This window comes from Macaca thibetana, chromosome 5, assembly GCF_024542745.1.
Source record: "Macaca thibetana thibetana isolate TM-01 chromosome 5, ASM2454274v1, whole genome shotgun sequence".
Classification (NCBI taxonomy): domain Eukaryota; kingdom Metazoa; phylum Chordata; class Mammalia; order Primates; family Cercopithecidae; genus Macaca; species Macaca thibetana.
The window spans coordinates 65,397,761-65,424,625 of NC_065582.1; the positions used below are offsets into that span (position 1 = coordinate 65,397,761).

The window sequence follows — 26,865 nt, forward strand, 5'->3', positions numbered from 1 at the left end:
CTGTAAGGTAGGTCTGGTGGTGATGATCTTCCTTAGCTTGTATTTGTCTGGTAACATTTTGTTTCCTCCTTATTTCTGAAATACAGATTTGCTGCATAAAGTATTCTTGGTTGTCAGGGTGTTTTTTTTTTTTTTCCCCCCTTGAGCTCTTTTAATATATGATTCCATTGTCAACTGTCCTGCAGAGTTTCTGGTGATAGTCAGATTTACACTCTTTTGTATGTAATGTGTTTTTCATTTCCTGCTGTTCTCAGATTTTTCTTTGTTTTTGTTTTTGTTTTTTTAATTTTGATTATTATGTGTCTTGGTGAACACCTCTTTGGGTTGAGTTTCATTGGAGACTTCTATGCTTCTTGTACGGGGGCAGGGGAAGATGTTATGGGGTAATTTATAAATTAAAGGAGATTTAAGACACATACAAATCAGCAATAAGGTATGGAATTTACTTGATCCTGTATCAAGCTAATCAACTTTGAAAATAAATTTTGAGACAATCAGGGTAATTTGAACACTGACAAGGTACTTTATGATATTAAAGAAATACAATTTATTTAGGTTCATATTGATATTGTCATTATAATTTTTAATCCTTTATATTATAGAAGTACAACTTGAAATATTTATAGATGAAATGTCATATTGAGTGAAATTTGTTTTCAAATAATATGAAATAGGAAGGGAAGATTGACCATGAATTGGAAGCTATGCACAAGGGAGTTCCTTATGTAATTGTTTACTTTTGGATATGATTGAAATTTTTCCTAAGAAGAAATTACAAAGAAAACAGAAGGTAAAATTGCTTGATGTGCCTATTTGTAAGCCTATTTTTGCTTCAGTGTAATGGATGAATGTTAATATCCTGGGTGAATGAAAAGAGTAGCAGAGGAGATTTGGGAGACTTGGTTGGTAGGCTATTGATTAACACATATCATCCCCTGATCACATTACATATTAGGAAACATCTTTTACTTTTTCTTATGAATTTGGATTGTGTAGTTACTACACAGAAAGACTCTAGAATTAAAGAGTTTAATAAGACTGGGGTTCACATTCTAGCTCTTATACTTAGTAGCTATTTGGCAGCTTCCTGATGGCAATGTAGGACAATGTAGTTATGAGGTTAAACTCATAAGAATCTTTTACTCTGAACCTAGTCACAGTATATAACAGAAAAACAAAGTTTCCTTTTTATAGATTACTAGGTTCATCTCATTAAGATGAAGAGTAATTTGGTAATGTTGTACCTTGAATTACACACACACACAGGTTGCTTAAACTTCCACCCTGGAAAATATAAATTTGACACTTTAAGTTGTCAAATAATACAGGGGATTGTAGCTATTGTTTAAAATCCTTCCCTTAGTTTCTTCTATTATTTCAGAGCCAACTCAGTACCCTGGGTAATGGTTGTGGACAAGACTATAAGTTATCCCTTAATTTTGATTATTACAGCAGCTCATTTTGCAACCCTGTCTTCTGCCATTGATCCCAGATTTCCTCATTCTTTAAATAAAGTAAATATCTGGAAAGTACAGGAAATAATTTTTTTTCTTTTTGAATTTGGCAAGTGGAATAAAAAGAAAGCCAAAGAAAAAGTCTGTCAAAAATATTTTCTTCTCAGTTTCATTGATGACATTCCTGTCAGGTTTTTGGAAAGGCCATAACATACAGATGTTAAATGCTTACTTGGAATTGAAAATTCATGTCCATTCCTTGTGGTAAGGAATGAATCAAGCAGTCTGTCTGCAGTCTTGCCCTGATTTTTATGAAACTGACCATACCGAGTTTTACATTAAGTTTTACGTTGAGCAATAAATAAGGTCAACATCACCAAAGTTTTGCTGCAAAATAACTCTCAGTGTTGCTTTGTGTGACTCAACGATAATCCATTTTTAATGTATAGTTCAGTTAGAGACTGATGTGGAAAAGTAATCAATGGCTCTATAATGGAAAATAAAAATGACTATTAATTGTGTGGGACAGATTGCTGAAACCAGACAAGGACCCTGTTTTAATAAATTTTGAAAAGTGGCAAGTATACTGATTGCACATGGGAAAACTCCTGAAGAAAATATCTAAGAAAGAAATAAATCATGAGATTCAAAGCCACACTTGAAGCACTGCCATTCTTAATATCTACCTAGTGACTTCAACCAATATAGAAAACCAAAAATTGCATACCTCATGGTAACCATCTCTAGCCTGATCTAAAGGTTTCTAATATTCTGCATGTATTCAAACTTCTTTATGACTTTTATTCTCTTTGAAAAATACTGCATGAAGAAATTGAGATTCCTTCTTTCCTGAACTTATTTATACTGAACTTATTTACACTAAGTAAATCCATCCAGGGAAATTTTTTAATGAATATTCAGTTATTGAGAGCTATCTTTTTTTATTCTGTAGATGAGTATGTGTACAAAGTTAATCTCTACTAGGTTTACAGACAGGTTTAATCTCAATATGTATGCTAGACATCCTTGACAATTCAGCCTCCCTGTCAGGACACGCTCACTGCCCAAGAATCTCTGCTTCCATTTTCCTTATTCCATCAGTGATTGGAAACCATGCTTTGGTTGTATTTTCTTGATCAGGTCCCAGTGATTCTGTTAAAGGGAGTTTTCCAAGAATGTCAGTAGGTTTTAGAAACTACCAAGTATTAAAATTTTGTCTTCAATTTTTCACACAAAAGTAGAATTTATAAAAAGAGTGCTACTGTTATATTTAGTCATGAAACAAAAAGAGCGATGATCATGCAAATTTTCCACTCTCTGTTTCATTTTTCTCCTCACTTAAGACTCATAATTATCTTCTCATCCTCAAATTTCTTGATCTGGTCAAGCAAAATTAATCATCGCTTTTTTTGTTCTTCTTAATTCAGTAAATGTGTGTGTATTTTATCTTGGTTGCACTTCCCTTGACTCTAATCTACACAATTAACTTCCTCTCTTCTTTCAAAGCCAGCTCAAATATCACACTTCCTTGCACCTCCTCTTCCTGGAATTAAGCAGATAGCAATTGGCTTTTTCCTTTTGTGCTCCTATAGCAAATCCAAGAAAATCTTTGAGGAATACTCCATTCTCAGTTGTCTGCAGATGTAGCATATTGCATGGTATGTTACCTATCCAGTACAAGCCAAAAGCTTCTACCCTAGCTCTCCACTCTTGTATCTGGGAAATACCAGCTACATTTAACTACCTAATTTAAACTTCACTTGAAAGGGACATTTTCTGTATGAAATTATAATAAGCTTATGAATGTCAAATATTTGGAACTATCTATTATTTCAGAATATCAGCCCCCTCGTGTCTTTCAGTGGGTAATTAAGGTTTGACTACAGTTTTATGTCTTTTTCTGTAAAAGGTATTGCTTTCTGACAGCTCCTTAAATTATCATGTGGAATGCAACTGTTGAATGCATAACTGAAACAGAGATATAGGATGTAAAAATCACACAGTATAATTTTCTAAAATGCAAATCACTTATATTCTACAGCTATTATGGAATAAAAATCCTAGTAAGAAAGTTGCACAGGAAGTTTCAGAAAGAAGATGGAAAAAACAGATTTGCTCCCTTTCTGTCTGTCTCTGTTAGTGATTTTCCAGACACAGTACAGAGGTTCTGGTTTGAAACAGTTTTAGGCAGGGCTTCAGAGAGGTTTTATTCCATAAAAGCACACTATTTCCATTAAAGTCCACAATAAGAGCTGAAGGATATGCCATTCTTTCACAAGAAGCAACACTCATAAATCTTAGTAACATAAGCAATTCTAAAATCAAATCAAATTGGAGTGCAGAACTATTTGGGGGCTGCTTTTCACATTTTTTTTTTTTTGAGGAGGCAAAGATTTTCAAAGAAATAGGACTGCATTTTCAGCCTACATACTATCTCACATCGGTAATATCTGTTGTTTTTAACCTTTACTTTGTCTAAGTGATGTGTGAACATAAAGTCACCTGAGTGACCCATTAACGCACCACAAATTTTGTGATAACATAAGCAGACTAATGTTCTTGTGAACCAGTAATGAGCATTGCTTCATCAGACTTCTTGATCTCCATAATTTTTCAAGGTCAAAAACTGAAATGTGATTTATAGTTCTATAAATTTCATTGCTTCAGAGTTTTGGTTTTCTCTAATCTCAGCTGTGAAAGGAGAGCTCAGAAGTTCCATTGCAGATTTTCTTTTAACCAAAGAAATGAATGCATAAATAAAGCCCAGCTAAAACTTTCATGTGTTTAATGTCCTAGAAGAACAAAATGATTGGCTTGGAATTAAAGGGAAATGTAATGATTTTCTATATGTTTTGCAAGATGAATAATGAAAAGATCGTGTAAAATAGTGTATAGTGTGACAAAAAAAAATCCCCAAAGTAGTATTTCCAATGTCAACATTTTCCCATGGGCTCTGTATTAAGCCCAGAGAAATCCTTTGTATATGCTTTGTAATTTTTAACTGGAAAGAAAAAGTGAAAGAGAAATATGTTACTTGGGCCATTAACTTGGCATGTCTATTGATCTCTTATAAGTAACCTGGAGCCTAGGGATTGCTGTAGTCAATATATATGGAAAGAAAGACTCAACTGGTGGGATTTCTTTATTAAGCAATTACCCTCTACCTTCTGCAGAGTAAATGCCAATGCTGCATGAAATTAACAGAATTCCACAGCTAGAAATGAACAGAATGATTTGATACCTGTGCTTGGTATTTCTGGAAGGGAAAGATTTTATGAGTTTTACAAGACAGACCAAAATTTAAAACTTAAAGAAGGAATTTGAGTTACTTTGGTTGAAACATTACTGTCTGCAAGTGTGGCAGTATGCTTTGTTTTTTCACAGCCTGTGGCAATGGGACAGTTTTTAATTGTAGGTAGCTAACCCCTTCAGTGGAAGTGGGAATTGTTTTGTTATCAGTTAGCCGTTCGGCAAATATTCTGAAATTAGTAGGGCCTTGAACATTAAAAAGACATTATCATATCTTAAAGTGAATAATGAATGTGAGTTTGGCTACCTAAAAATTTATTTAAATAAACAACTTCTAGGTTTCTTTTTTTTGTTTTTTTTTTGGTATGATAGGACAAATACAGTTTCTCTAACATTCTTAATGTGATACTCAACAAAAAATCCCAAAAGTTAACTCTGAAGTAGATTTTAGGAAGCAAATAACTGCAAGTATTTTAAATTAAATTTGTTTTCTTATAAGGACTGTGTAACAAGTAAATATACATAAAAGATGCTCTAATAGAGTTTTAAGATTTAAAGCAACATTTTAGTGAGACCCAAAGTTTGAGGGATATAGCACATTTCTAAAATTTTAAGTCAAGGGTAACAGAGTCTAGATATCGGAAACTCAGATATTCTTGCTTTGACTTACCATCTATTAACTATTACTGAATAATTCTGTTTTTCCAGCCCTTACCTGTTAAAAAATTATAATGGGTGAATGATATTAAATGACCTTAAGTTTTCCTTCTATCACTAAAATGTTGTAATTATGCTGATTAAAAATAAAACATGATTTAACATACAATATTTACTTTTCTATATAATCCTTAAAATTTGGGCAATTTATAAAGCAAAGTTAAATACATGAAAACTTCCATAGTGTAAACCATAAAGTTTCTGAGACAAATCCCAATCAATTTAGAACTTTATTTGGTCAAGACTGAGGATGCATGGGAGACAGATCTGTACCTTTCTGCAATGATGATTTTCAGGGCTTCAATATTTAAAAAGGAAAAGCAGGCTGGAGGGGAAATAGGGAGGGTCTGGTCACATTACTGAATCCACTTGTTGCAAGATAAAAGAAGTAGTAAGGAAATAGTCAATTATGTATTTGTCTCACGCTCTGTAAATAGGCATTTTACCCAAGATAAGGTGAACATAAAGTGGAGATATTTGACTTTTAATTTGTAGCTATCTGCTTAGGAACAAAAGCAAAGTCAGTTGCTTGCATGACTCAGCTTTCAGCTTAATTTTTCCCTTTTGGCATAATGAATTGGGGTCCCAGTTTTTATTTTCCTTTCGCAATAGAGATTACAGAAATACCTCAATTTTGCTTTAGATTATCATTAATCCAATTATTCATTTATTGTGTCAGACATTCGGTATTATAGGCAGGATCTTGTAGTTCAGTCAGAAGATATTCTGCAAATACATAATTATATGCAATGTAGTAGACGATGCATTAAAGACAATTCAGTATGGTGAGTAAGAGCACAGACTCTGGAGTCATTCAATCCCTATGTCTGCCAGCTACCTGCTGTGTGAACCTGGTCAAGTTGCTATACTTCTCCAAACCTCAGTTTCCCAAAATGGGGATAATAATGATGATTAAATGAGACAATTCTTTGTCTCATTCTTAAGAAATATTTAATACATGTTAAGCATTGAGCTCAGTTATGCTCTTGGATTTGCTAATGGAGCACAAAAGGGAAAAGCCAATTGCTATCTGCTTAATTCCAGGAAGAGGAGGTGCAAGGAAGTGTGATATTTGAGCTGGCTTTGAAAGAGAGGAAGTTAATTGTGTAGATTAGAGTCAAGGGAAGTGCAACCAAGATAAAATAGACACACATTTACTGAATTAAGAAGAACACATTCTAAGTTAAGGGAATGTAAATGGTTTATTGGCTGGAGAAGTACGTATGTATGTACAGGTATAAAAAGAGAGAGGTTGGAAATTGACTGAGGCTACCGCTTTAACATAAATGTGAAATGCTATGAAATACCTTGTGTACCAAGAATTTGGAGTTTAATCCTTCTGGAAACATCAGTGAAGCACCCAAGGTTTCCACATAGTAGTAGGATGACAGTATCAAAAGACTTACTGATGTAGAAAGGTCATGTTCGAGACAGTATGGAAAAACGATGAATGGAATTGAGATTGGCAACAGTGAGACGCCAGTTAGACTATTCCAGGCAAAAACTGATGGAGGCCAAACCCAAGGTTGAAATAGCAGAAATGGAAGGAAGAGAGATTTAAGAGAGAGTTCTGAGGTAAAAAGATGCATGTATTAGGGTTCTCCAGAGAAACAGAAGCAATTGTATGTGTGTGGGAGGCAGGGAGAGAAAGAGACAGAGGGTGGAATTTATTTTAAGGAACTGGCTCACATGATTATGGAAACTGTCAAATCCAAAATCAGCAGGGTGATATAGCGGGCTGGCAACTCAAGAAAGAGCCAGAGCTGCAGTTCAAGTCTGAAAGCTCTCTGCCAGCAGAATTTCCTCTTGTCCAGGGTAGGTTGGACTTTTGTTCTATTCAGACCTTCAACTGATCATATGAGGCTCACCTACATTATGGAGGGCAGTGTGCTTTACTCAACATCTGACTTAAATGATAATCTCCTCCATAAACACCCTCACAGAAACACCCAGAATAATGTTTGACCACATATCTGGGCACTGTATCCCAGCCAAGTTGGCACATAAAATTAACCATCATGGGCATGTATTGATGATTAATTGGAGAAAACAAAAATGAGGAGAACAAGAAGCTGAAAATGAATAAGGTGTCCCTCTTGGTACAGGAAGAAGTATTATCTGAAGTAAGAGAAAAGGAAGAGACCGACTGTGGATGGAAGAGTTAGAGTTGAATCATTTTGATTGATTATATTGAATTTGAAATGACCGTGGATAATCCAAGTGAAATGTTTCTTAGAAAATTTGAGGTATTGGTCTGAAGCTTAGATAAGAAGACAGGGTTAAGAATAAAGACTCAGACTAATACCCAGCATCTATATGAAACTTAAACAAATTTACAAGAAACAAACAAACCCATTAAAAAGTGGACAAATACAGAACAGACGTTTTTCAAAAGAAGACATACAAGCAGCCAACAATGCTACAAAAAAAAAGCTCAACATCACTGATCATTTGAGAAATGCAAATTAAAACCATAATAAGATACCATCTCACACCAGTCAGAATGGCTATTATTAAAAAGTCAAAAAATAACTGGTGCTGGCAAGGTTGTGGAGATAAAAAGGAATGCTTATACACTGTTGGTGGGAGTGTAAATTAATTCCACCATTGTGGAAAACAGTATGGTGATTTAATGAGCTAAAAACAGAACTACCATTTGATTTATTAGTGGATATATATGCAAAGGAATATAAATTACTGTATCATAAAGACACATGCACACACATATTCCTTGTAGTACTATTCACAATAGCAAAGACATGGAATCAGCCTAAATGTTCATCAATGGTAGACTGGATAAGGAACATGTGGTACATATACACCATGGAATACTATTCAGCCATAAAAAAGAATGAGATCATGTACTTTGCAGGAACATGGATGAAGATGGAAATACTATTCAGCCATAAAAAATAATGAGATCATGTACTTTGCAGGGACATGGATGAAGATGGAAGCTATTATCCTTAGCAAAATAATGCAGGAGCAAAAAACCAAATACTGCATGTTCTCACTTATAAATAGGAACTAAATTATGGGAACACATAGATATATAAAGGGAAACAACACACCCTGGGGCTTAGTGGAGGGTGAAGGCTGGGAGAAGAAAGAGGATTAGGAAAAATAGCTAATGGGTACTAGGTTTAATAGTTGTGTGATGAAATAACTGTGCAGCAAACCCCCATGAGCCAAGTTTACCTATGTAACAAACCTGCACATGTACCCCGAACTTAAAATGAAAGTTAATAAAAAGAGAGTAAAGACTCAGAAACCAATGGTCTATTCAGCTGAGAACATAGATAAAATTTATGAAAGTAGTGATTCTCAAACCTAAAGCTCATAAGAATCATCTGTGAAGTATTTTAAAAATACAGATTCTGGTCCCCACCCTTGGAAACATTAAGTCAGAATTTTCAGAGCTGTAGCTCAGGCATTCAATTTAGCAAGTCCCATAAATGCAGCCAAGTTTGAGAGACTCTAGCTTAAAGTTTGAAGACTGCTAGCTTAAAGAACAGATCATGAAGCAAAATAAGAGACCAAGGAAAAAGGATAAAATGTAGAGAGTAGCATATTTTAAAGAGAATAGATTAGGAGAACCCATAAAAGTAATCAGCAGGAAATCAAGGAGGAAGAACGTTATCTGGAAACCAAATTAAGGAAAGCTGGGCTAATAGTATCGAATGGGGAAATTATGTCAGTAAAGATAAGGAATGTGAAAGACATTCAACTTAGTTTTCTGCAATTAAAGCTCATTTTGATCTATTACTAGCAAAAGGAGTATTTGGGTCTTAGGAGTAGTAAACTCCGTTTTCTATTTCCCAGTCCCACTTTCATGTTCCCCAGAACCAAAGGCAGCTTTTTTACCAGATGGCAGCTGGCCAGGACTTTTTTTTTTTTTTTTTTTTTTTTTTTTTTTTTTCCACTGAACTAGGAAGTAAGACAGGCACAAAACAAGATATAAAATCAAAGAAAGAGACTAAGTAAACCATGTCATAGACGTCAGCCTGATCATTATGTTTAGAAACCAGCAGGATGACACGAAAAAGTCACTGTATGTATCTTCCAGCTGGAAAATGTTTCTAACTAAAGAAAGGAGGCCAGAGAATTTTCAAAAGAGTTGTTGAGACTATAAGCAGTAAAGGGAATGTCACAAGTCCTACCTCAATGTCACTACAACAAATATCAGCCTTATGTCAAAAGCATCCTGCATTCACTTTGCCTTACATTAAGACTTTGCCTCAGAGCCAAGTCCTAAAGGGAAGATGCTATGGAACCACAACTACGATATAATCAAAACTTGGCTCTGAAAGCTTAAGTCCATGCAACTAAATTTCCCAAAGCCAACCAGGCCATTGTCTCCTCTGCAGGAGAACAACCATTCATAACATTTTGCCCTCACTCTGGTAGGCCAGTAGTGTCTGCATTACTCCAGTCAGGAAATTAATAGAAATTCACTGGAATTGAACACATAATTGCACTCTGATCCACCAGGTCCTACCCACTGAAAAAACCAGTACATTTGAAACATTATTGGGACATTCAGAAAGTCATCCCATACAGAAAGCTGGGATACCTGTACTTTACTAAATCTTTAATTTGCTAATTTAGAGGCATATATATATAAAATATATAATATATACTATATATCATACTATATATCATACTATATACTATATATTATATACCATATATCATACTATATACTATATATTATATATACTATATATCATACTATATACTATATATACCATATAATACTATATACTATATATACCATATAATACTATATATTATATATACCATATATACTATATATTATATATACCATATATACTATATATACTACATATTATACATCCTATATACTGCATATTATACTATATATTATACATAATTTATAGTATATTGAATGTATATATTGTATATATTATATACACTATATATTATACTATATTATATATTTTATGACATATAGCATATATAGTATAGCAAATGTATATATTCTATAGTAATCTACTATATACTATATATACTATATACTATATATCTATGATATATAACATATACATTTGATATACTATATATGCTATATAATAGTTATATGTGTATATATAATATATAATATATAGTTATATGTGTACATATATATAATATGTGTATATATTATATAGCATATATAATATATAATATGATATAATAGTATATATAATACATATATTATATATGCATATATTATATATGTATATATTATATGTATATAGAATACATATATTATATATTATATATATTATATATACAGTTGAGAAGTCTCTTACTTGAAAAAATGAGTGATCCTGTCTTCCACCTTTTGTGATATATATATTTTTTAACTGAGAGTAGTTTTGCTCTTGTCACCCAGGCTGGAATGCAATGGCGCAATCTCAGCTCACTGCAACCTCTGCCTCCCAGGTTCAAGCAATTCTCCTGTTTCAGCCTCCCAAGCAGCTGGGATTACAGGAGTGATCCACCACACCCAGCTAATTTTTGTATTTTTAGTAGAGATGGGCTTTCACCATGTTGGTCAGGATGGTCTTGAACCCCTGACCTCAGGTGATCCACCCTCCTCGGCCTCCCAAAGTGCTGGGATTACAGGTGTGAACCACCACACCTGGCCTGTGATAATTAATTATATTGGAAACATTTCCTGCTTTGGAAGACCATCTGAAACAAAATTTCACCAATAGTAATATATTAATGAGAAAACGTGGCTGGTTTTAATTCAAAAGACTCTCATTACTGCCGATATCTTTATTATACCAGTCAAAATAAATGGTTCTGGAAAGCATCATCAATCCACTCTTTCAGTATTTCTCTAAGTCAGTCAAATGTCTGTTTCCTTCTAATTCAGTTCTTCTCCTATGTAATAGAGGCATAATGCTGAAGCTAATGCTTTCTGTATACCAGAGTTTAATCAAACAAGCAACACTCAGGTACTGATTTGAAAATCGCGATCTTGCCTGATAAAATGAGCTCCTCCTCACAATTCAAGATTGCACCATTCACTTTCTATGTTTTCCTAAATTACTAAGAGTAAGACCCATACACATGCGGTAAATTCCTACACAAATGGTCTGTTTGTTATCTATTAATGACTGCCTTAAGTTTCAACCCACCAGGATGTCACTGCAGATTAAAATTGACAGCCAAAGGGGGCTTTGGTGTTCAATTCAAATTTTTGAATTCATAGATTTGAATGAGAGAATTGAAATAGAGAAGTAACTTGTCCAGCATCCCACATCCAGTAAGGGATAGAGCCAGGACTTGAATTCAGATCTTCTTGAGTACACATAAGCTTTCTTTTTCCTACTATGTCAAGGTACTGCTATAATTCTCTAAGCAGTTTATGACTTCATGCTTCTTCCCTGTCTGACAAGTTCACACTGCCCCAACTTGCATACATTTTTTTCTTTTTGTGCAGTTCCTTAGCATCTGCCTTTTCATTTTGCCCCTCCAGAAACTCCATTCTTCATCTCTTAAATGTGATTTATTTCTCAGTATGTCTGAACACATTTACATTTCTATCCTGAACTTCAACCCTGTCATCAAAAATAATATTTTGCCTAGTTCTTTTCTCAGAGGCAGATCAGTTTTGCAGGGATCTGAGGTAATCCGCACTTAAAGTTTTACTCTAGGGTGACCCTAGTCTCTGCAAAAACATATTTTCTACCTTGGTCTTTGGGTTATGAAATTCTTAGTGGTATGATGGAAAGATTCAGGAGAGCTGAGAAGTTATCATGGATTTAATATATTTTTGCGTGCCCAAAAATGCAGAGCCATGTTATATTTAGACTATTGCCATATAAAATAGTTGTTTATTGCTTCATATAATGTATATGTTATATGCCAACTCTGATTTGAATGGAAGTGTATTTGTTCCATGATAGATGTTCTCCTAATTCTAGAACTCTAAAAAAGAGAATATGACATGAGCAATAACTCACCTCATAAATTCCAGAAACTTGTTCATGTATATTACAGGGTTCCATTGAGCTGCAAGTAACAGTAGAAACAGACATACATATATTGGTTCACCTAGATATAAAAAGTAAGCAAACAGTAATATACATTTATACTATTTAATTATAAAAGCAGGTTTTTTGTTAATTTTACATTAACTATCCAGAAATGTCCAAAATATTGTTACTGAAATCTCAGTTTTAATTACTAAATAGTTAAAAAATATAAGATTTATGTATTTACACAATTTCATTCCTGTAATCTAGTCAGAAAAGGATAAGGGACCGATGGCTGAAAGCTTGGGAACCCTTGCATCATCCACAGCTGGCTTAAGACAAGAAATCAAACAAGGTAGCTTATAAAAATCAAGAGTGAAATTTTTAAACTAAAAATAAATAAGTTAAAAATATATTCCTTTATAAAAAAGATAGACTTTCACATTCAATAAAATTCACTTACAATACTTTTATCTAGTCACTTGAAATTCACTGTGGGAATGTTTCATGTGTAAATCCTCACACTTTCTCTCACTAGATACCTCATAAAAGCAGCAAAACAGTAACAGCAAACAGAGGCCATGTGTGTGTCCTGGAAAGCAGCCTTCTCCTTGGCCTTGATTAATGATGACAGTTCAAATCTACCTCAATCTCTCCCATCGCATTCTTAATGCTGAAGAGCTGCTTGTATGTTCCCTTAACCCAGCCACAGGGGATTTATGGGTGTGCACACATACCAGGTAAGAAAAACAGAAGGTTGGCAGACCCAAGTAAAGGCAGCAGATGCAGTTGTAGACACCATGGTTAGCATTAACAAGCACAGAAAAAATATTTCTATTTTCCTGTGAAGCTGAAGCACAGACTGAACAAGATAGACATACAGATAAAGAAGACCAACCACAATAGCACTGTACCAGGAAATATATTAGGTGCCCATCCAATTATCTTACATGGTCAAATACAAAAGTAATCCGTGTACAGGGTCAATGGTCGCCTTCATTCCTGACTTTTTCTGGTGAGATTTTCATTGAAACCTGAGTACTCTTCCCACATTAAAATGTCTGCTTTTGAAACTAAGTTACTACTTATATGAACACATCAAAGAGGCATTAGCATGAAAGAAGGAAAGATCATTATGTCATCCAGCTCACTTCCTTGCCAAGTAATGAATATCGCCCTCATTCCTCTTCCCAAAGTATTGGTCAAATCCTGTTTTTAAAGCCTCGGAGATGGGCATCCATCCTCTCCCTCAGAGGATATTTATTCCACATTCTAATAGTTTTCACAATTAGGAAACTTTTCCTGAAAGTCTGTCTAATTTTTCTTTGCTTAATTTCTTTCCATGGCCATTTAGTAATGCCTTAGAGTTCTGAAAATCTTTCAAAGGCAGTTGATCTGGAAAAGGGTGACTGAAAGTGTGCATGATGAGACTGGGGGGAAGCAAGCCGATCAGGAGCATCTGAAACCACTTGGATTTCCACTATGACTTCTGTGTTTACCTTATCATATTATCATATCTATATATAAAACCATGAACTGGAGTTTGTAGAAATTATCAGAAATCTTCCACAGAACACTGTTTTTTGGCTTGAAAAAAAATTAACACAGGTCATAGAATAATACTAGGGAAAAAATCAGTTATTTGTAGCCAACTTAACCAAGCGTGTGGTCCCGTTTTTTTCCCACTATAGTGGGTGAAGGTTGGTGAGGGCATTAAAGGAACGAGTAAACCAGAGAAATAATTTACTCCTCAAAACAGTCTTAAATACCCAATTCAAGGAAATCAAAATTTGGTCATCTAATGAGAAAAAAATGGACACATTTTGAAGAAGTCATAACTTAACGCTCTACATTCTTGGATTTTATCTCTCTAAGCCCTTCATTTCTCCTACCTTCTAACCAACTAAAGACAAAAATAACAATAAAAACTCAAAGCATAAAAATGCCTTAATTGAAACAACAAGCATTTCTAGTCATTTATAAAAGTATAAATGCCTAGAATACAATTACAAATCAAATTTAATACTTTGTGTCATTTTATGTTCACCTTTTGAGGAATTAAAAGATATCCAATAATAGAAAATATATCCAATATATTTGGCCATAGAGCGTCTTTGGAGGGCATAGTGTTATTTTCTGTATTGCAATTTTATCTAATATATCCACGTGATTTGATATAACATGTGTTTCCACCAAACCCTTAATAAATTTATTAATTTAAATGGTCCCTTGAATGCAATTTAAGTACATAAAATTAGTTTTAAAGTAATTTTGAGCGCTTCTCATTATAAACCATTTAAAATGTAATAGAACTTTCATTAACTGCAATATCAGGATCCACAGTCTTGTTTTCCTAATGATGACGTTTATTCACGATGACTTCAGATACTAAAAATTCTTTTTCATTGTTAGCTGACCTTTGCATAACCTTTCTAAAGCTTATCAATGAACATTTTCCAATCTCAGGGAGTTCCTAGGAACAAGGGGATTCATCCTGGTGCAACATTCCATGCTCTTGAGGATGCTAATATGCAAAAAGTGTCAGGGTCTGTTAAAGTTGCTGCTAACACAGTCGGCAAGTCATTGTGCAGCCTAGAAAGGGGCACTTTCCTGTGGCACAAATGAGAAATATTGCAAATAAGTACCTCATCTGAGCAGACCAAATAGAGAAAAATGCCTGCTCTTCTGGGCTGAGGCAGAGTCCAGATAGGACACAGAGAATGGTGAACAGAGTGCTCCCTGGGTTTTAGCTCATCGTACCCACTTGGCCAGGTGCCTCTGTTCAGGACATAGGGTACACAGCCTATGCAGTGGCTCCAGATTCCACATATCACCTGAATTACAAATCAATCTGATGATAGGCAATTTCGGAATGCTCAAAAAGGACTTTCAAATCCTGCGTTGCCTAGATTCTGTTTTGTAAAATAGGATCTAGTTCCATTGTAACTTGAAAACTGTGATATTTAAACTGAAATAATCAGACACAGTATCTTCTCTGAAGGCTTTTATCAGCATAAAATAGTGGAACAATTAAATGCTTGGAAGTTAGGTAAATTTGTAAACCAAACTTTAACATGTGTGGTGAGATATTGGTCAAGTTACTTAAAACTCTCTTAACCTTTCCTGATACATAAAATTGAGATAATAATGGCTGATGGGAGGACTAAATGCAATAAAATATGAAATGCTTGTTAAATAGTCCATGGAACATAGTTGTATACAATATCTGGCTTCAATCCTACATGGAAAAAAGATAGATATATAATCATCTGGCACATAAAGTTGACTGTTCCTTTCATTAAAGCCTGATTTTGAATATGAGTCATTGTGCAGTTGCTATGGAAATCAGTGAATAGTAAAGGTAATTACTTTAACAAATTCTTTCGTAGCACATTCACTGCAAAATACTTGTGTCTCTAAATAGTCTGAGGTATTTGGTTTCTCTTGGAACGTTCTCTTAAATTTTCTAAGTATTTAAATTCCTTCTCTCTTGCCCCCAACCCTCACACTGGACATGATATTTATTAATAAAAACAATAAATTAGATATTCTCAGAGATTCACAGGTAAGACTAAATGAACCCTGTCGTTTTATATGTATGTTTAACTCTGAACAAACTATCTAATACTTTGACTTTGCTTCTTATATATTCTGCAGCACAGTTTAATACGTCTTCCCAGTCAATTCACAGATATTGCTGAGTGGATGGGTTGAGGTAGGTACACATAGTAGGTATTTATTGTCTGCAGGAAATTAGCCTAGCCAAATACATAGTACTAAATAGTTATATAGTGTCTTCTTTTTATAATTTGGTTTTATTGTTATCTTTCTAATAAAATACTTGTTCTTTCAAATTGAGTTTATATTATAAACATATAAAGGTTGAAGAGTGTTTTATGGGCTTCATGACAAATAAGCTATATTAATTTTATACAATATCTTTAAAAGTCATATCTGTTTAAATGTTTCGTGTTTTGTTTTGTTTTTTTTTTCCTGCTAAATAGAAAGGTTAATTGGTTAAAAAAGTTCTGATAGAGGAGAACCCTACTGAGAGGCTGGCCTTAGAGGTAGAATAATAATAGTAGTAGTCTGAGAAAGCTATAAAGAAAGCGAGGTATTTTCTTACCTATACTTCTTGGTCCACAACAATCAGTCCTGCCGTGTACATGTAGAAACCAATATGTTGTGAGAATTATCAACGATCATGCGAAAAGTAAGGATTCATGATGATTCACATTTTTTTAAAGCATGTTCTAACATTTTACTTTACAAATATAAAGAAGGAAGAGCTAGATGTTTCTGTTATTCTCTAAGATATTTTTTAATTGTGCCAATATAATTAGAATATGGAGTTTTAATACATAATTACAATACATATTTAATACTCCTGTCAAAGATTCATCATCCTCAGGATCCTTAAAGGAATTTTATAGTCATATGTAAAAAAAAAGAATTACAAAACAAGTTGTGTTCATTGACTCAAAAAATATTTATAGAGCCCTTACAATGCATTGTGACATTTGCGTGAGGACGTATGTTAAGTAAAATCATCATGCTGACTTCTGCCTTCTTGGGGCTTTCAATCAAGGAAGATCCTCATTAATTACAGGATCACATAAAAACATACAATTGCAATTCTGTGAAATACTCTGAGTATGTGGCATGCAGTTCAAAGTCCCTGGGGAAGGGAGAAGTATGAGGAACTAAAGTAAACCAGTGAGGCTGTATCCCAGACGGCAGAGTTTTGGCGAACAGGTTACAGCTTTACATAAATATCCTGTAAGAGATAAAAAGCCACTGGAATTATTAAGCAGCAGAAACACTAGATTTTTCTTTTGAAAAAGTAATTCTGGCTGCAGAATGGAGAATGCCTTGGAGAGAGAAAGACTGAAGGCTAATGCAGTAGTTCAGATAAGAGACAACCAGATTTTAATCTACACATCTCCATCAGAACTCTTTTTGCACATACCTCCATGGCCTTGCTGCCCTAGGCAACAGTCAGCAGGTGGCCAAACATGTGAGTGAGCCACAAGAACAACTTGGCCCAACCCCACATAAATTGTTGACCTATAAACATAAGCTAAATAAAACATTTGTTTAGCAATAAAAGAATAAAAAGAAGTAACTCCTCTTTTTAAGGTCACTGATGACCACCACATTGATTAATCACATGGTCAAGCATTCGTCATATTACCCAACTGCTCAGGGGCATTTGATGCAATTGATCACTCCTTCCTTCTTCTTTTTTTTTTTTTTTTTTTTTGAGAGAGAGTCTCACCTCTTTCACCTGGGCCAGAGTGAAGTGGCCACAATCTTGGCTCACTGCAACCTCTGCCTTCTGGGTTCAAGTGATTCTCCTGCCTCAGCCCCTACAAATAGCTGGGATTACAAGCACCCGCCATGACTCCTAGCTAATTTTTTGTATTTTTAGTAGAGACGGGGTTTCACCATGTTGGCCAGGCTGATCTCAAACTCCTGACCTCGTGATCCGTCTGCTTGGGCCTCTCAAAGTGCTGGGATTATAGGCGTGAGCCACCGCGCACAGCCCACTCCTTCCTTGTTGACATTACACCCCCTGTCCTGCTCTGATCTTCATTGTTGTTCCTCTCAGTCTTCTTGGCTGTTGCTTCTTGTTGTCCATGGTAAACTGCAGTACTTTAGGGCTTTTTTTTCCCTTACATATTTATCTTATCTCTTTATACTTTTCTTGGTGATCACATCCAATCCCATGATTTTTAATACATCAACACACTGAAAACTTAAATTTTAACTTCATTTCTAATGTTATCTAAACTAAATTTGTATCATATGCCAGCTATGCCAAAATATATCTTGAATCTGATCTCCACTGCTGACACTTTATTTCAATCATTCAATTCAGATAACTTCCTACATTGCCTTCCTTTTCACCCTTGCTTATATTCTAATTTCAATACAGCATCCAGAGTGAGTCTTTTAAAATATAAATCATCAGGCAGGGTCTTCCCCACCCTCCCCACCCACTGACCCTCTGGCGGAAACCCATAGCTCAGCCTTCTCTCCTGCATCCATTGTGCTGATTGGTTGCAGCTCCGCATCTCTCTGCGGTGGAGCCCCAAGAGAAAAGTAAAAGACCCTTGGCCACAACCACTGCTAAGGTCCCTTCCTCTGCTGTCTCCAAGTTGGGGAGGGAACATGAACCCTGAGATTGCCCCAGAGTTGTGGTGGGCAGCCCGGGAGTGCCAAGCCATGAACGCAGCCAGCTCTCAAGTGGGGAAGGAACTCATATTTTCAGATCATTGATAGATCTGATAGAGCATGGCTGCAACCGTGGGGAAATGTAAGGGAGCCACAAGACTGAGCAAGAGCCTGCTGACTGACCATTATGCCTGAGCACCACCTAGTGAATCACACTCCAAAGCTTCAACACCAAAAGTACTTCGTTAGCATACCAGCCTGTGTACCAAGGACAAAAAGTCAGCTACAAATGAAGACCCTGCACAAAGCTTGGGCCCTCTGGAAACATCAAGAAAATATAAATCAAATCATATTACTCTTTTGCTCAAAACTTGCAAAAGTCTTTTAGTCTTCTGTTTCTTGTTTTTTTGTTGTTGTTGTTGTTGTTGTTGTTGTTTTGTTTTCTTTTCTTTTTTTTTTTCCTTTTGAGACAGGGTTTCCCTCTTGTTGCCCAGGCTGGAGTGCAGTGGCTGAGATCTTCACTCACTGCAACCTCTGCCTCCCAGGTTCAAGTGATTCTCCTGCCTCAGTCTCCCAAGTACCTGGGGTTACAGGCATGTGCCACCACGCCTGGCTAATTTTTGTATTTTTAGTAGAGACGGGGTTTCGCTATGTTGGTCAGGCTGGTATCGAACTCCTGACCTCGGCCTCCCAAAGTGCTGGGATTACAGGCGTGAGCCACTGCGCCCAGCTTTCTTTTACTTAGAGTCTTACAAGTAAAATCCAAAATTCCTACCACAACCCACAAAGTCTTAAAAGCTGTGTAATCTAATATCCCTGTATCCTTTGTATCTCTTCCTTGCTAACTCTATTCCTTTCTAGTTCTGAAAAAGCTAAGCAAGCCCAGGGGATTTTGCTTTTGCTGTTCCCTTTACCTAAAATGTCCCTTCCCTCCAATGTCACAAAGCCATTTCCTCCAATCCTCTCATGTCTTTCCTCAAATATATTTACATGTAAACTTTATCAACCACTCTTGATAAAATCATACCCCACCCAAATCACTTCCTAATGCTCTTACTTGTTTTTTTTCATGAAATTTATACCACTATTTATCTCACATGGAATTTATACCTCACTTTATTTATGTATTTATTTGTTTATTTTATGCCCCCTTCCTTAAAGATTGTGAGCTCTATAAGACCAAGGAGTTCATTTTAGTTGTTACTGTATGAGACAGTATATATTGCAGGCATCTAATATAATATCTGTTGAATAAATAAATGAATAAATATATAAAATCAGGTTAAACATAAATTGCTGAGGATTTTCACACTTGCATAAAGTGTACACTCAAAAGATTACAGTTATAAATAATTATCTATACATATTATTGTATTTAACTGTCAAAAGTCCCCAGGAGGTAAAAAATATTAGTCTATTTTGCAGATAAGAAAATTGAGGCTGAAGAATAATTGGAAATGTGTCCAAGATTCCACAGAATGCATGTGTTTTGAGTATAAGACCTATGTCTTACAGTTCCTTTTCACACTATCTCCCATAAACAACCTGAATATTGCAAGCAGTTTGACTGGTTTTGTGTATTCAGGTACTTACATTTAAAAATCCTGGCACAAAAGTAAGGTAATTGCTTGTGGAATATGAGAGGGATAGAGTCAGAAAAACTTCCCGTAAAATTCTGGCTCAAGCAATAACCCAGTTTGTGACCTTGAACGCACCTTTCACTTCTCAACTTCAATATTTGCCTCTATAAAATGATAATCTTAAAATGTGCATATTACACAGTGGGATACGAATGATTAATGGTTACTGTCTGCAAAGAATTATCTAAGTGCTAAATAATATTATGGTTACTAACAGGTTTGGAATTCTGGTTCAGAACTTTTGGCTGCTTATTCAAACCTTATCTAAACTATCTTAAAATCTTGAGCCTTTAAGACTGGCCTTACTAAAGCTTTTTCCTTGCTTATAGTCTAAAGTGATTTCTTAAGAAAAGAATTTATCTTACGAATCTTGTGAAATTTTCAAATTTCTGCTTTTAAAGTCATCCTTCAAAAGGAAGATAAGAGGCATTTGTTAGGAAAGCAAAACAACCTACTGAATAAGGGATTGCTTTTGACCTTGACATTGGTGTCAGCATCCCGTGGTAGATGCTGCTAATTTTTTGAATCAGTAGTTGAGCCAAATTTCACAGTATCAGTAAAATTTCTGAACACTTTCTGCTTACAGGAATACAAAATCCAGGTACAACCAACAGGAGAAGAACCACTGGGAATGGGGAAATTTTTAAAAGCATTCAGTGTAGCCATTCAGTAACTTTCCTTTATATGGATTTTAGATAATTCACTGTGGTGTCAGTCTAAGCACTATTTTTCTCAATGCAGAAATTATTTTGACAATCATATCATATCACATATATCACATATCATTTACTTAGATATTTACTGATTGCTTAATGGATGGCAAGGACTTGTTAGACATTGGACATATAGAAATAGAGACATACCAAACATTACATTAAAATGTCAATGGAAGTAAACACAGGAACTGGAATGAAATTACCCAATTTAAACTAAGAATATAACTCCTTTGGCTTTTGAGATACACAACAGACTTAAGCAACGGAGTCAAGCCAAATTGCCTGGTTCAAGTTCCAGCACTGCCACATATTAGCTGGGTGTCGTTGGACAAGTTATTTAATTTCTCTGTGCCTCATTTCTCTGTTACAAAACAGAGATTTTAATAGAATTTACCTCATAAGGCTGTTGTGAAGATCAAATTAATTAATATGTATAAAACACCTGGAAAATCTTAGCAGAAAAAAGGTTTTATATAGCTAATGGTTTTTATTATTATTTCAAATATAATGGTCTTTCCATGGTAGCAACATAAAATCCAAAATCTTAGTAAAAAAGGTTGGAATAACTATATAATATCTCTAAGTAACTGATAGTGTTAATACATTATTAACATGATTGAATATTTATGAGTTTTATTCAGGACTTAACCACTTATTAGTTGTGTGAACTTGGACAAGTTACTCAACCTCTCCATAATTCCATTTTCTCAACTGCAAACAGGGGGTAATATTTGTACTTAGCTCCCAAAGTTCTGATGAAGGAGGTTTAAATTAATTAATAAACTAAAGCACTTTAACAGAACCTGGCACATTGAGCCACTGTGTTAGTTATTGTTATTATTACTAATGTCAGAAAATATATTACAATCAAAAGGAAAGCGACCAGAGTTCAATAAGTAATTAACAATAATCATCAAATATCAAAGTATGAAATGCTTAATCTGAGACAAACATAATTATTAGTAAAGAATGATCAATGAAAAATAAATATTTGTGACACTTATAGTCAATGGAGTAATAAAAAAATACTTACCAGCTGACAGTTAATAGATAGCATGATCTTTTTGGAGTATCTTTTTGTACAAGCTTCTCTGGGTAGACATCAATCTTTTCACATTACCTAGCACCTACCAAGTAGCCTGAAGCACTTAACAAGCTGTTACATGGGGTGGTTTAAAGTAGTAACAAGAAAAGGAAAAAATAAAAAAATAAAAAGCCAGAAGGAAAAAGTGAGTTTCACAACCTGGCTGATGGCCTAGGAACTACACTGGAAGTCGCTGAGTCTGGTTTAAATGCTTAACTCTAAGTCCCAAGGAAGTTCGAGAATCCAATGTCTACCAATATTTTAACATAACTTACATAAATCTTCAGTAAACATCAAGTATGTTTGGGGGAGATAAGTTTGATTACTTACTGGCAATGTGTAATTACAAATTCTCCTTATATTTTCACAAATGGAGTTATTAGAATGATCACTTCCCACTTTGATGTGTGTAGAAATTATGACCTCACTTATAGCCCTATCCACTCACCTCTCCTATTCTTTCTAAACTTACTATATCCTTGTTTACAGCCTCTCACTCTCCAACATATTACTGGCCTACTTTCAGCTCATTCCTAAGAAGAGATAGTATTTCCAGATCTGTGCACACTGAAGATATTCCAAAAAGATTTCACCCTTGTTAAGTCCAGAATGATAGGAAATTTCCTAACATTGCAGTAAATGCACAGGCTTCTATTTACTCATCATGCTTGTTGACAGCCATTTCATGCTGGAATGGACAGTCTAGGGGTGGCCTGGCTCAGAATCTAAACGCAGAATAGCTTTTGTGGGGCAGCACAAATCTCGCCAAATTATGTGTGGTTTCCCCTTAAAAATTGTTTATTAAAAGTCTTACCAATAGCGAGGTGTAACCCAGAGACTTTGGCAATGAAATTCTACTCATACAAATCATAGAAACATGTGTCTTTAGGATTTTTAAAAACAAAAATCTCAAATCAGTTTATATTTTTGTCACATTTACACTTGTTAAAAAATTTAAAAAGGTAATCAGGGCCTCTTTTTTGTTACACAGCCAATAACGGTTACGGTCAAACAAGTTTTGATTTAGATAAAAGACAAATTGCATCTCCATGTCTGGGATAAGCCTGTAAAATTCATGAGTGAAGCAGAAGCTAATCCTTGATCTGCTTCTCCTCCTTTCTTGTACTGCTGGGGTGAGAACATAGCAGCAGTTATAGAATCTGCCTCTATGTTAAAGAAAGCTGTGAGAAGTTGACATTAAAAACTGCTAAAAACCTCATATATATATGTTTATAAAAGTATATAAAATTATAAACCTATATACGTACATATGTTTTTGGTTTTCTAACTTTCTTGGTTCCTCAATTTCTACAAACTCTGTTTACTTTAAATTAAGAGTTATCAACAGCAATAACAAAAAAATGGTAATCCTGTACTCCTAGCTAAGTAGGTTTTTCTACTCCCAATATTATTTTGTCAGTGATAACTCACATACTGCTGCTTGATAAAATAATCTCTTCCAGACAGCCACTTGGTGACATGAAGTCATTTAGAAAGAACCAAATAGATACGTGGAAAAATATTCAAGAAAATGTTTAAAAGAAAATAATTAATGTTTCTTAGTAATCGAAAAGTTGACTTTGGAAAAAAAAGATGAACACATTATTTTGAAAATGTAACTTTAAAGTGTCTAAATGCAAGCTATCATTATGGAAGATATCTAATTTAAAAGATTAATGTTTACAGTGATCCATGCAAAAGGTGCCTTGCTGAACAATTGCATATAAATTGAATTTCTGAAAGTTGAGTTAATGTATAATTTCTATTTACGGCAGAGATCTTTTATTAAAAGAAGGATCTTTATTTGTTGTTCTTGTTTTTGTTATTTTCTGTGATAATTTTCTATCAGAATATTTTAAAACTAGGCATTTCTATAATATAAAAATAATAAAAATTATGGGACAAATCTATGTTGTAATATCCATAACCTATCAATTAAGTGATTATAATAACGGATATCTAAAATTGGAAATGGCTGGAAAAGTTTTCTTTGAACTTTTGATCTCATAGAATTTTCCGTCTTCATTCACAAAAGGCATTTTGAAGTTGATGTGTTTTTGCTACCTGTGAGCAGCTCCAAATTCCACATGACAGTGCCCAAGCTGCTTTCTTGGAAGGGCCTTCAGAAATGGTTTCTGAATCAACAAACATTGAATCTCCTGTGAATAATGGGCCAAACCATTATTCTCACCTGCCTGCAAATAGAAGTTAATGTATTTTCCATGAGGACCCAGTACAATGGCATTAAAAAAAAAATAAGCCAGCATTATGGGGAGTATTAGGAAAATAAGATATTTTTCAACACTGGTAATGTTACTGTTACTTAGATCCTTTCTTCAAATAGTGACAGAATGTACTTTTATTCCAAGAAGGATTCATAAAAGTGTAACAGGTACAAAGAATTATAAAACGCTGTACGTTTCTCAGGGTGCAGCTTTTACAAGATTGTGTATACTAAGGGCATTAAATCACCATAAGTATAGAAGTACTTCCTTTCCTCCTGGCAATTTGGGCCAGAAAAACTGTAACAGTAATTGGAATATGAGTCACAGGATGTACTTTAGGTCAAGACAACACTTTAGGAAGGCCAAGTCAATACTTTTCTGACTGTGAATGTTTGGGGATTTCTTTTTTCTTTCTTTCTTTTTTCTTTGTTTTTGGTTTGTTTTCATTTTTTAATGCATTGATTTTATGTTTTGACTTAAAGTTCTTCACGTTCCTAGAATTTGGGCTAGCACACACACACGCACACACACACACACAACCCAAAAAATGAGGGAAAAAAATGCCCTAACCTTTTTTGCTATTATTTTTTTGTAATTTTAGAGAATTCCCTTATGTGTGCATATAGTCTAGTCTTTCCTTGATCAAAGGACCTCATCCAAAGTTCAAGATTAAAAAAAAAAATTCCAACTTGAGCACATTTAGGAAATTGTGGCCACAGCATATTTTATGGAATAAATTTTATTCAGCAGTTCCAAATTACTTAAATTATGTTTCTAAAGATCTTTTATTGAAATTTTACTTTGAAAATCAGAATTTCTGAGATTGGAAGCCTTTTTACTCATCTTACTGATCTGAGTCAATGTGCAATGAACTTTTGTGGTAATTGTCAGGACATGTATTATGTTTAGAGGCAAGTGTTGATACGATATGTTGTTGGCATGATAGGAGATTTGAAGTCAGGAATCAACATTATGGCTGGTAACATCTCCTTTATTTTCCAAGGCACCTATCACCATGACAATAAGATCTGTAAACAGACATATTAACTTCAAATCTATACATAATATAATGAATCCTGTTGCTGCAGGATGCAAGAACAGGGAGGGAAAGGAAGAACATGCCATGATTGGAAGAGGTGACTAAGAGTGAGTGCTTTCCTCAGTCCCTGGCTTCCCCATGATGGTATATTTTCTCTAAACAGCCTGATCTTGGTTCTTTGGAGAGGGTTGGTTATTGGCAATCAGAACACAGATGAGCCAGGAATTCTAAGTGCATTCAGTAAAAAGTATTGCAATTAGTAGTAGTGGCTCATCACTTTGTTTTTCAGCATATCTCATTTGGCAGACCAGGGTCAAGCTGGAATGTACAGAATAACACATTTTCAAAAATTAAAATATGGTAGACTTAATTCTATTTTAGAGAAAATAAGCTCTTTTCACAGGGTATTGACAAGAAATCTAGGGCATGTTATAAAATCTGTATCAGATAATATGAATTAGTAGTATCATCTGTATTAGTAGTTTATCAATTACAATTTTAGAGTAGACAAAATAAAAAATTGTATTTAAATAAGAAATGACTACAGATTATTGTTTAGGCTCCCATAAAGAAGAAAATAAAATGTGCCCATGATTATTTGTTCATCATGAATATTTAGTGATTGCTAAATTATGTCTCTCTACTTGTTCCATAATGTCTCCCTACTTGTTCCATAATGTCTCCAGACATGTGGTGGCAGTATGCATTGAAGGATTGCCTGAATGGAAAAAATGTTCATTCATAAATGAATAACCCAAAGTAAGTCGCTTGATTTTCTCCTCCCTCAGCCCCAGGGAGAGCCATATTGAGTTTCCTAATCTCTAGAATTTCCTTATCATCTTATTTTGAAAAATGAACTGTCTTTAATTTCTGTGAATCTAATATATAACAAATACTGACCTTTGTTTCAAGTTGAAGGAAATGAATTTAGATAGGCATTTTTGGTTGTATTCATCCCTCCTGAAGGCAGAGAAAACTTCTCTATTTTCCTTATGATGTTCCTTCTTTCATTTTCTTGTCCATAGAATGATTGAGGGAATCTGCCATTGTATCCAAAATTCTAGTTAACAAACATCCTATCCAGGACTTTGTAATCATCTTAACTCACTGATTATAAATCTTCCCTAAGCATGTCATTTCAACAGTTTGTCTCAGTTCTTCTTTCTAGCATTTAACACAAGAAGACCCCGCTGTTAACATTAGTCTTGGTAGAATAATGATGGGGATTTACTCATTATTATGAATATTTCTATTTTATATGCCCCAAAAATTCCCTTTCCTCTAAAAAATCATTCCCCTTATTAGGAAATAATGGAAACTTTGCATTGTAAAAGTAATACGAACTCAAAATAGAAAATCTGTTTTAAAAAAGTAGAAAAAAAGAATTTTTTTAAAAAAACCCAAGTAAGTCTACCTAGAGACAATCTTTTAATTTGTACTTTTCAATGAATCTTTTTAGATAAAAATAAAAATATTGTGTTATTACAAAATATGCAACATATAATTTTGCATTTTTATTTCTTAATTTATGTTATCTTCTTTTCTATGTTGTTAAATATTCTCAGAAAAGAT

The 26,865-nt window shown here is 34.5% G+C and overlaps 1 long non-coding RNA gene across 1 annotated transcript; it reads right to left on the reverse strand.

Moving 5' to 3' along the window:
- Window positions 1-685: 685 nt before the first annotated feature.
- Window positions 686-26,460, reverse strand: LOC126954321 (uncharacterized). Its single transcript, XR_007725585.1, has 3 exons — window positions 26,194-26,460; window positions 12,401-12,449; window positions 686-2,606 (listed from the first exon to the last, which is right to left on the reverse strand). It is a non-coding gene; the product is annotated as an uncharacterized LOC126954321 (long non-coding RNA).
- Between the last annotated feature and the right edge of the window lie 405 nt (window positions 26,461-26,865).